This window comes from Heterocephalus glaber, unplaced genomic scaffold, assembly GCF_053883595.1.
Source record: "Heterocephalus glaber isolate CG9 unplaced genomic scaffold, H.glaber_assembly_v1.0 deba00001523, whole genome shotgun sequence".
NCBI classification, from domain to species: Eukaryota; Metazoa; Chordata; class Mammalia; order Rodentia; family Bathyergidae; genus Heterocephalus; species Heterocephalus glaber.
The window spans coordinates 26,563,580-26,573,972 of record NW_028258327.1 but is presented as its reverse complement, the minus strand read 5'-3'; the positions used below and the strand labels follow the sequence as shown (position 1 = coordinate 26,573,972).

The 10,393-nt window shown below is 33.7% G+C and overlaps 1 pseudogene; it reads left to right on the top strand.

Annotated features, from left to right (window-relative positions):
* The first annotated feature begins 1,394 nt into the window (after positions 1-1,394).
* LOC101712213 (E3 ubiquitin-protein ligase MARCHF5 pseudogene) lies at positions 1,395-2,317 on the top strand (annotated as a pseudogene).
* The last annotated feature ends 8,076 nt before the right edge of the window (positions 2,318-10,393 follow it).

Here is a 10,393-nt window from a genome sequence, read left to right as displayed (position 1 = left end):
AAATTAGTACAGCTATTATGGAGAACAAAAAAGATAAGTGGATGTGCATTTATAATGCAGCACTCTTTACAAGAGTTAAGGTATGGAATCAGTGTAGGTAGCTATCAACAGTTGAGTGAATAAAGAACATATAGTGTATGTACACAATGAAGTGTTATTCAGCCATAAAGAATAATGAAAATGTAAATTTGCATAACAATGATCAAGTGTTTATGCTTCAATATACTACTTCTTTTAAAAGAGACTTTGTCGAAGCCCAAGGTCCTGAGTTCAATCTCCAGTACCAGAAAAAAAAAAAAAGAGAGAGACTTTGTAGGTTTGAATTTTGAGATATTATTAATTTTTATTTCTTGTGCTGTATGGTAGGAACTAATGTAGCTCTTTTGCATTTATTTTCTTAAAATTTGACTAGATTATTAAATAATTAAGTATTATTTTCTTTATCTCTTAAGGTGTTGTGGTGGATTAATTAATGGTTAAATTGAGTGGGAACACCCAGCTGAACTGAGTCAGCATGATTCTAGGGGTGGAATATCCACCTTAGGATTGTTGCTGAAAAGGGATAGAAGAGAACAGTAGCGGGAGATTGTATGCTGCTGATTTTGCAGGAGACACTTTGTTGCCTCTGGTTTTCCTGATACGAACTCGATTGTTCTTGTCCTCAGAGAAGCCGCTCTCCTCACTGTCACCAGGCATGGCTGCTGTTCTCTTTGGGGACCTGTGGTCTTTAGCTTTGAGTTGAGCTTCACTTCCTGGCTCCAGTGGAGATCCCTCAGCCTTCTGGCACAGATCCTTCACCCCACCAGTGCAGTTTCTAGCTTCCACCACTGGTCTTTGGGCCTTCCTATTGCAGATCCTTTATATAGACTTGTGTGAGACATTGCCATGGGCTCTAGGCTCCAGCTGATGCATGGGGGACATTTGCATGGGATCCGAAAATCTAAAGTGCAGACAGGCATCTTGTACTCTTCTACATCTAGTAAGCATTGACAATACAGGTGTGTAGTGACCAACTATATAATTAAAATATGTAGTAATACTTACATCAGAGAATATTTTAAAATAAAAATAAATGAACATGTGCATCTAAAATTATTATTTAGGCCCACAGTACATAGACTGGAACCTCGGGCGTGGGGCAGGAACGTTGGCCGAGATCCCCTCCTCCCTGCATCAGGCTCCTCCTCCCTGCTCCCCACCGCCTCCTCCGGACGCCTGCTGTCCGTGCACCACAGCCTAGCCGGCCCTCCCAGGGAGGCTGGGAGGCAGGTTCATGGCTGCCACGGGACTGAGGCCTACTCCGCCGCCTCTCAGTGCTATTGTCCCTGAGTGGGCCTGAACGCAGCCAGGTCCACTGGGCAGGACTAAGTGTGCCGGCTCTGCAGAAGCCGGACCGAGCCCTACAGCAGATGCTGGACAGAAGTTGCTGGGTGTATTTTGCCACTGATGAAGATGATAGAACAGCTGAATGGGTGAGACCAGGCAGGTGCAGAGGATCTACCAAATGAGTTCATCAGGCTTATCTACAGCGCTGGGTGGATGAAAAACAAAGAGGAAACAGTACAGCCAGAGTGGCATGTCCTCAGTGCAATGCCGAATACTTAATAGCTTTTCCAAAGTTGGGTCCAGTTGTTTACGTTTTGGATCTTGCAGACAGACTGATCTCAAAAACTTGTCTATTTGCAGCAGCGGGAGTAATGGTTGGCTCTATCTATTGGACAGCTGTGACTTACAGAGCAGTGATAGTGATGCAGGTTGTAGGCCACAAAGAAGGACTGGATGTGATGGAGAGAGCTGATCCTTTATTCCCTTTAATTGGACTTCCTACTATTCCTGTCAGGCTGATATTAAGCAAGATGATTCGCTGGGAGGACTACGTGCTTAGACTATGGTGCAAATATTCAAATGAACTACAAATTTTGAACAGTATATTTCCAGGGATTGGGTGTCCTATTCCTCAAGTTCCTGCTGAAGCTAACCCTTTAGCAGATCATGTCTCTGCTACTCGAATTTTGTGTGGAGCCCTTGTTTTTCCTACTATCACAACAATAGTGGGAAAACTGATGTTCAGTAGTGTTAACTTTAATTTACAAAGGACAATCTTGGGTGGAATTGCTTTTGTTGCCATAAAAGCAGCATTTAAGGTTTATTTCAAACAGCAGCAATATTTACGTCAGGCACACCACAAGATTCTAAATTATCCAGAGCAAGAAGAAGCATAAAACTGTGACTCTAGTTCTTTTGCAGTCCTCTAATCCATATGAGTCTGTTGTCTGGTTTTGGTTCCATCATTAGTGCACTAGCGGAGACTTGTGATAAGCTGCTGGTCCTATATTTTTAACAAATATAATAAAACTCTTAGGGCAGGAGAAATCCTCTCAGTAATTATGGAACCTAAAGATATGATTTGTTTTCATTGTTTCATATGTTCTACTTTTAAGGCAGTCATCTAAACCGTTATCTTAGCATGGTAAACTGGGTTCATATTTTCTCCAGACATAAATGTAAAGATCAATCTGTACAAATATAAAAATGCAAATGGTGTTTTATTCTGATGCCTTTTTTGTACATGTTCATGTTTAGTGTTTTCTTAGAATCAACAATTCAATGAAGGTACTATGAGGATTTTTCTCATTGCCAGAATTTGATTACATACTAAACAGAAACATATTAATATGAGGAAATGTAAATTAAATTAGTTATGAATAAGTAACAAACCAAAAATGTATGTAAACATTCAAATGATTATCTGAAAAATGAAATTTTGTTGTTTTCCTTAACCCATGTGATGTTCTCCAAAATGTACATGGTAAAAGTTCACAGGGATTCCAGATCACTTTTTCACTATTAAATTTTATTTATACAATGTTGACATATCATATTTTATAAAGTAATTTTGACTCATGTGTCTTGATTAAAAATGAATAAATAAAAGTAAAATAATTATTTAATAGACAGCTAAAATAGTATTACCATTTTTTTCTAATAAGTCAACACATCCTTCTTAATGATTCCTACCCTTTACTTTTTCCCTTTCACAGTGCTGTGGCTCTAGTAAAGGTCAATATTAAGCTCACTTGGGACTCAGCAGTGATCTTTCACTTCACTTTCCCACCCAGATTTTACACCTCTGCTTCCCTTCCTTGTGGGAAGCATTTGAAGCATACTTTTTAATTCAAACACCTTAATTCCTGTAATCAGCCTAATGAAATACCTACCTCTTAGTCTTTCATAAAAATATTTCAATGACTGTATATCTCATATTTTTCATATTCAAATAAAGTGCTGTTCCTATTGACAATACATCTTTATGTACTCATTTTTATATCACATTTTTTTTTAAACTCTGGTTGACACAGCTCTATTCCCAAAAGTACCGTCTCCAACATTAATTTATTATGCTTATATAGATGGAGCTAAACTTCAGTCACTTCAATGAATCCACTTCAACTCTTCTTACTTGGTAATTAATATTCTTTCCTATCCAATTTAGTATCTCTTGGTTTCTGAACCTTTGAGAAGAAGACAATTGAGTAAAAGCAAATCAGGGACTTCAATTAAATTCTCAGTCTTTTAAGACCTAGCAGTGAAAGTATAGCTCTACAGTTAGGTATGTAAACTTCTGTTTGTGTTTTAGATATTTATTTAAAAATTTAGTGTTCAAAATAAAACTGATATAAACCAGCAAAGACATGAAATTTCTATATCAGAAAAGACCAAAATAAAGAGACATTAAAAGAAGTCCATGAAGACATCTGAAAAGTCAGAGCAACAGAACCCAGATGATGGAGCTGGGAAACCTACATCTAAGGGCAAAGTTGATAGAAACAGGATATGCTTGGGATCTGGAAGACAAAATAAGAACTCCCAGCCTCATACAGCAGAGGAGGATGTAAAGGAGGAAAGCATGGCAATCCTTATGAAGAATGAGAAAGGACATGAAGTAACCAATAATTCAGATGCTGTAAGTTTGAGATCCAGAAGGACTAGAATTCAGCCAAAAGGAAACACTTTGGAGAGTGACTCTGAGCAAAGAATAACTCAAGGTGCCAAGAGATGTGCAGAAAATCCAAAGAAGAATAAGGACATCAAGGATACCAAGAAAATCAGAACCAGAAGGCACTAGAACATTGAAGATATTTAGCAAATAAATTTAAGGGAGAAAAAGGGCCAGGGATTTAGCTCAGTGATTCTACAGCCTGCCTCGCAATCACAAGGTCCTGAGTTTGATCCCTAGTACCAAAAAAAATAAAAATAAAAATTAAGGGAGAAAAATACATAATATTTTATCCATAAGTTCTAGTTTAATTTTCACCATCAATGTAAAAGTGAACTCTGCAAATAATTGTATCAATGTAATTAAGGGAAGAAAACCTAGAATCTTTTAGCTTTGCATCTTGGTGATAACCACCATCTTGCCCACCAGATGATTCTGGCTTGCATTCATTCCAAACCTTACTCTGTAAAGTCCTGAAAACAGCTGAGCATCTGCTGCCAGGCACTAATGCCTGGACTGTTTCTTAACTGACCTCTGATGTGTTAATAGTCTTTGAGAGAGCCCACATACATACACTTGTCTAGTGTAGCATATAAGCCCCTTCCTCTTATCTCTGAATCTAGGCTTCTGTCCTTTTTGTCCATTTAGTTCTTAATAATTTGCATTCTTTGTTTAAAAAAAAGGAAAAAATAGTGTTTTTCCATAATAATATAGATGTTGAGGCCATTTTATGTTAATTTCAATAATCAAAGGAATTTTTACTACATTTGTCTGGAAAAACTATTTGTAACTTTTTAAAAGGTATATGTCTTAAACCTCTTATGTGCTTCCTCTTTATTTTTTACATTTTATTTGTATATGTATCTGTTATATAATAATTACATTCATCTTGAAGAATATATATATATCGCATCATATATATACATATATATGTTACATCTTGACATCTTGATCACTTTTATTTCCTCTTACCCCTAGCCCTTCCCTCTTCCCAGTTTGTCAAACCTTGTCCACCTCCAAAAACCAAAAAATCTACCTCCTGTTTCTTATCATCTCTCCTTTATTTTGGTTTTTAAACTATTTGTACTTCATTTATCACATAAGGGAAATTATGTGATATTCAATCTTCTGTGACTAATTGATTTCACTTGTCATTATGGTCTCAAGTTTCATTTATTTTTCTAAAAGTGACTCAAATTTATCCTTTATGACTGAGTAGTACTCCACTGTGTATTTGTACCACATTTTTTTTAATCCATTCATCTGTTCATGGGCATCTAGACCACTTCCATAATTTAGCTATTGTGAATTATGCTTCTACAAACATGGATTTGCAAGATTCACTGTTATATGACTTTGGCACTATCAGAAATATATCCAGGAGAGATATAGCTATGTCAAATTGAATTTATACTTTTGATTTTTTGAGAAATCTCAATACTTATTTCCATAATGATTTTACTATTTTATATTCACACCAACGATGTTGTGTTCTGTTTTTCCTCAGAAACTCATCAGTATTTGTTGTTTTTAGAGTTCTTGAATACAGTCACCCTTAATGGAGTAAGTTGAAATTTCAGCACTGATTTGATTTGCATTTGTCTAATGGTGAAAGACACTGAACATTTTTTCAGGTTCTGTTGGTCATTTGTATTTTTTGTTCTGAGAATTGTCTGTTCACTTTACTTGCTCATTGTTTTATTGGATCTCTTGTTTTGGAAGATCTAACTTTGAGTTCTTTATATTTTCTAAATACTATTTCTCTCTCCAAGGAGTAGCTGGCAAAAAAAATATTTTCCCATTCTCTAGGTTGTCTTCACTTGGTTGTTTCCTTTGCTGTAAAGAAGTTTTTAATTTGATATAATTTCACTTGTAGATTCTTGTTATTAGTTCATGTGTAAGTAAGGTTCTGTTCAGAAATTCTTGCTTACACCTCTGACATCTACACCTTCTGTCTTTCAGTAAACTCAGTGTTTCTGTTTTTTTACATATAGGTCTTTGATTAATTTTTATTTGACTTTAGTAAAAGGTGATACATATGGGTCTGTGGGGCACCACTTCTGCCTATACTCAAAGCCCAGGCATCTGTGGGCATCTGAGGACACTTAAAGCACAACTCCATGCTCAGGGACATACATATAATGGGCCACAGGTTTCCAAGAATGACTTAACATACTCAACCATGCATACACAGCATGGACAAGGTCATGTAGCAGGTTTTTAGTCTTACGGTGTCTCAGCAAGCTGATAAGACTACAGCTGTTATGAACTAAAGAACACTGTAACCTTTTAGAATGTGTGTCTTCTATGTAGCGGTAGCTACTGTTTTGCCAAAGGAATAAAGAGACAGCTCTTGAGCTCCAAAGCTTCAGCTCCAACTCTCATACTCTGATGCTGCCCTGATATTGACTGACTCTCTGTGTCTTTTTCTTTACTGGCAAATTAATTAACTCACTTACGAAGTGAGTGGACTAAACAGACCCCTCTCCAGGTGCCTCCTGGGGAGGCTATGCCTTGCCTTCATGGGGTCTAATTTATTTTTCTATACATGAACAATCAATTTACTTGGTATCATTTGTTAAAGATGCAATCTTTTTGTCACGTGTATGTTTTTGGACTCTTGTCGAAAATCACATCGATAAAAGTGCATAGGCTTGTTTCTGCATCTTCAGTTCTATTCTCTTGGGTGACATGTCTAGTTTGTGCCAGTACTGTGCTATATTTACTACTGTGACTTCATAGATTAATTTCAAATCTAAGAATTTATCCTTCTTGCTTTGCTCTTTTCTTCAGATTGTTTTAGCTATTCTTAATCTCTTCTGGTTCTATGTAATTTTTATGATATTTTCCTATTTCTGTTAAAAAAATTATTGGCATTTTGACTGGAATTGTGTTATATCTATATATTTGTGGTATTACACACATTTTGACAATATTGATTCTGCCCATCCAGAAACAGAAGATGCTTTTCCATTTTCTAATGTCCTCCGCAATGTCTTTTTTCAGAGTACTCTAGTTTTTGTTACAGAAGTCTTTATTTTGGTTTTTAAATTATTTTATTGGTTAGGTTACATCTTCAAAAATATCAAGGTTAATATAATAAATGTCCATTTAGCATAATTATATGAATAAATAAAATACTTTTTCTCTTTTCCCTCACTCAATAATAGTACACTCCTTAAAAGAACTACTATACATACATAGTTGCATGGTTTCAATGTACTTCTTATACTTTTCCTAAATATACATATAATATTGTTTGACATTTTATACTGTACATTTATAATATAACATTTATTGTACTATACATTTATCATATAACAGTTATATTTATAACTATATATTTTAAATTATTTTTATCTTAATATAATGCATTTAGTCTCAGGTTTGTGGGAACTTGTCTCTTTAATTCATTCTTTTAAATTGCTGTGTAGTGTGAATGTATCATAATTCATTTTCCTCCTACTTGCAAATTTACATAATTCAGAGTATTTTGCCATTCCAGTCAGTGATACTATGAACGTTATTATTTATATGTGCAGGAAGAAACACACACACACACACACATACACATACAATTGTCTCTAGAATATGTAGCCCACAGTGAAAGGTTACATTCAATTTATGTAGTTAATATTAATCTCCTAGATGGTGAGTTTACAAGACCACAACAATGTGAAAGAATTGTCATTGTTCTATTACCTGGTTTATAATCCACTGTGAGATTTAATTTTTTTTACTCCTGCCATAGTTCTAAATTTGCATCTCCTGTAGTTTCTGTTTGCATCTTCCTCATTACTTGTGAGGTTGAGTAGTTATATTTATTATCTTTGTTTTCTCTGTTGTGAATTTTTTATTCTTTCTTATATTTCTGATTGAGTAAAATAAATTTGTTAAATATTATGTGTGTCAATTCCTTAAATTAAATAATTTTCAAATATGCTTTTTCAGTTTATCTTTTGATACAGGAATCTTTTAAATTTCAATGTAGGAAAAATTTTTTCTTTTTGGATTTGTTTCAGAAATTTATCCTTACTCTGAGTTTATAAAGTTAGTTATTATTAAATAATATTGCATGTTTGAAATTTTACTTTTCATGTTTAGTTCTTTAATTTTCCTGCAATTGAATTTTGTGAACATAAGAGAGATTCAGTTTCATTTACATTATAAAGATGTCTTTTGAGATCCAATCCTGTAAGCCAATAATGTATTTATCTTATTTTGGTAACTCTTTGATCCCCTACAATTCAAACAATATCAAACCAAATTTGTTACACATGTACCATTCATTCTGACTTGTAATGCAAACATTTTTCACTAGGTAATGTTAAACATTTTTCAGGTTTGGCTAGACAGACTACCTCTTCCTCTATTGTCCTTGGTTTTTCTTTATTTTTGTCATTTTCATCGTGTAGTGCTTGTTCTTGTTTGTTTTCTGGTGTTTGGTATGATCATATCTGACTTCCTGATCCTATACTATTTATAAGTTGTGAGAAGGAAGAGAGATGCATGCTTTATGTCCATTGGGTATCAGTTACTTTACACATATTAGATCCTTTAATCTTCACACAGCTCCATAAAGTATACTTCATTGTACTACCTTTCCATACAAGGAAAGCAGAAGTTCCCAAAGTTTGTGTGCTTTACCACAAATTTCACAACCCATTATTAGTAGGGCCAAGATTGTGTCCAAATACAGCTTATTTCAAAAGGCAGACTTTTTTCAGGGAACAAAAGTGAATGTGTTATTTCTTTCCTAAGGTCTATTTTTATAGATATCACTCCTGTAGTTCCAGAGTTACTATTTTACTGAATCATGCAGTAGTAGTACTGAGGAACAATCAGTGTGCTTGTTTGTTTGTCTTATTTGGGGCATTTATGATCTATCTGTGGATGGGAACTGTAGAGTTGTAGAAATTATATAGGTTTTCTTAGATTTATCAAAGTGGTGAAAAATTGTGGGACATTTTCTCCTACATGACTATATAGGAACTTAGAATTCATAAATGCATGACTTCAGGAGATTGATATTCAAACAAATAACATCTGACAAGGTTCCATATGTGCAGACCACAGTAGCAATTAGATTTAAATGATAATTGCTAGAGAAGTAGCTCCATTTCTTTTATGTTAATTGATGAAGCCCCTTCACTGTGCTGCTTTGAAAAGAACCAGAAAATGATAAAGCATTGAAAGCTTGTCAGGATAGTGTTCTGGACATGACTTTGTAGCCTTATTCACAAACATTTGTACTTAATTGCTACATACCACTTGGAAAGATAGTTATTCAGTTTTGTATTACTTTAGAATATTTCATAGAATTTTCAATTTTACAATACTAGCTTATTATGCTTAATTATTTAATTGAATTCATTAGCCATTCCCAATTTGAAACTATTAACTATTTAAATGTATATCAATATACAGTACAAAATACATTAGGTGAATACTCCATTCTAATCTGGAAAGATAACAATCTAAAATATAATAAAAACAATTAAATAACAAAATATAATAATAATAATAAAGATAATATTAAAATAGTAATCTATTATATAGAATTTTGCTTAGAAGGAAGGTAATTTGAGGTTCAAATACTGTGCTTAATTTCATGGCCTCATATTTTTACATTGATTTAGATTATTATAAATAGATTGAAGCATTTAAAAAAAAATCACCATTTGTTGAATGTACAAACTATTAATATCATATTTGAAGTACATTTTTTGTAGTTAGCACACAGATCATATTACTTAGCAATTATGTCTGTTCATTGATGTATATACTACATTTACATTTAATGTAATTAATATATTAAAGTTTGCCATTGTATATTCTTATTTTTTGTTTTTTCTCTGAATTAGATTTTGTTTTATTTTTCTGCTTTCCCCTGTGTTATTTGAATATCTTTTAGTATCCTGTTTGAATTGACACATATAGATTTATGTGTATTTTTTTGTATAATTTTTAGTGGTTGTTCTAGCTCAAACATATATATTAATGTTATAGCCTGCCCTTTAACTGGTCATTTCACCAGTTCAAGCAAAATGTAAAAACCTTAAATAGCTGTGAGTACCTTTATTCTCTCCCATTTAATTGTTTTAAATATTTCCTCTACATGCATTTAGAAACACATCAGACATTGTTATAATTTTTACTTCAGCCATCAAATATAATTATAAAATTCATGGGAAGAAATAAAAAGTCAATTTTATATGTCGATACTGTATTTTGATTATTTTTCTTCTCTCCTGATGTGCCAAATTTCATTCCTTTAACATTTACATTCTGTTTAGAGACTTCCTTTTAGCTATTCTTTTGGGCAGGTATGCTTACAAAATCTCTCCTAGTTATTGTTCATCTAAGAATGGTTTGATTTTCCTTTATTTTCTGAAC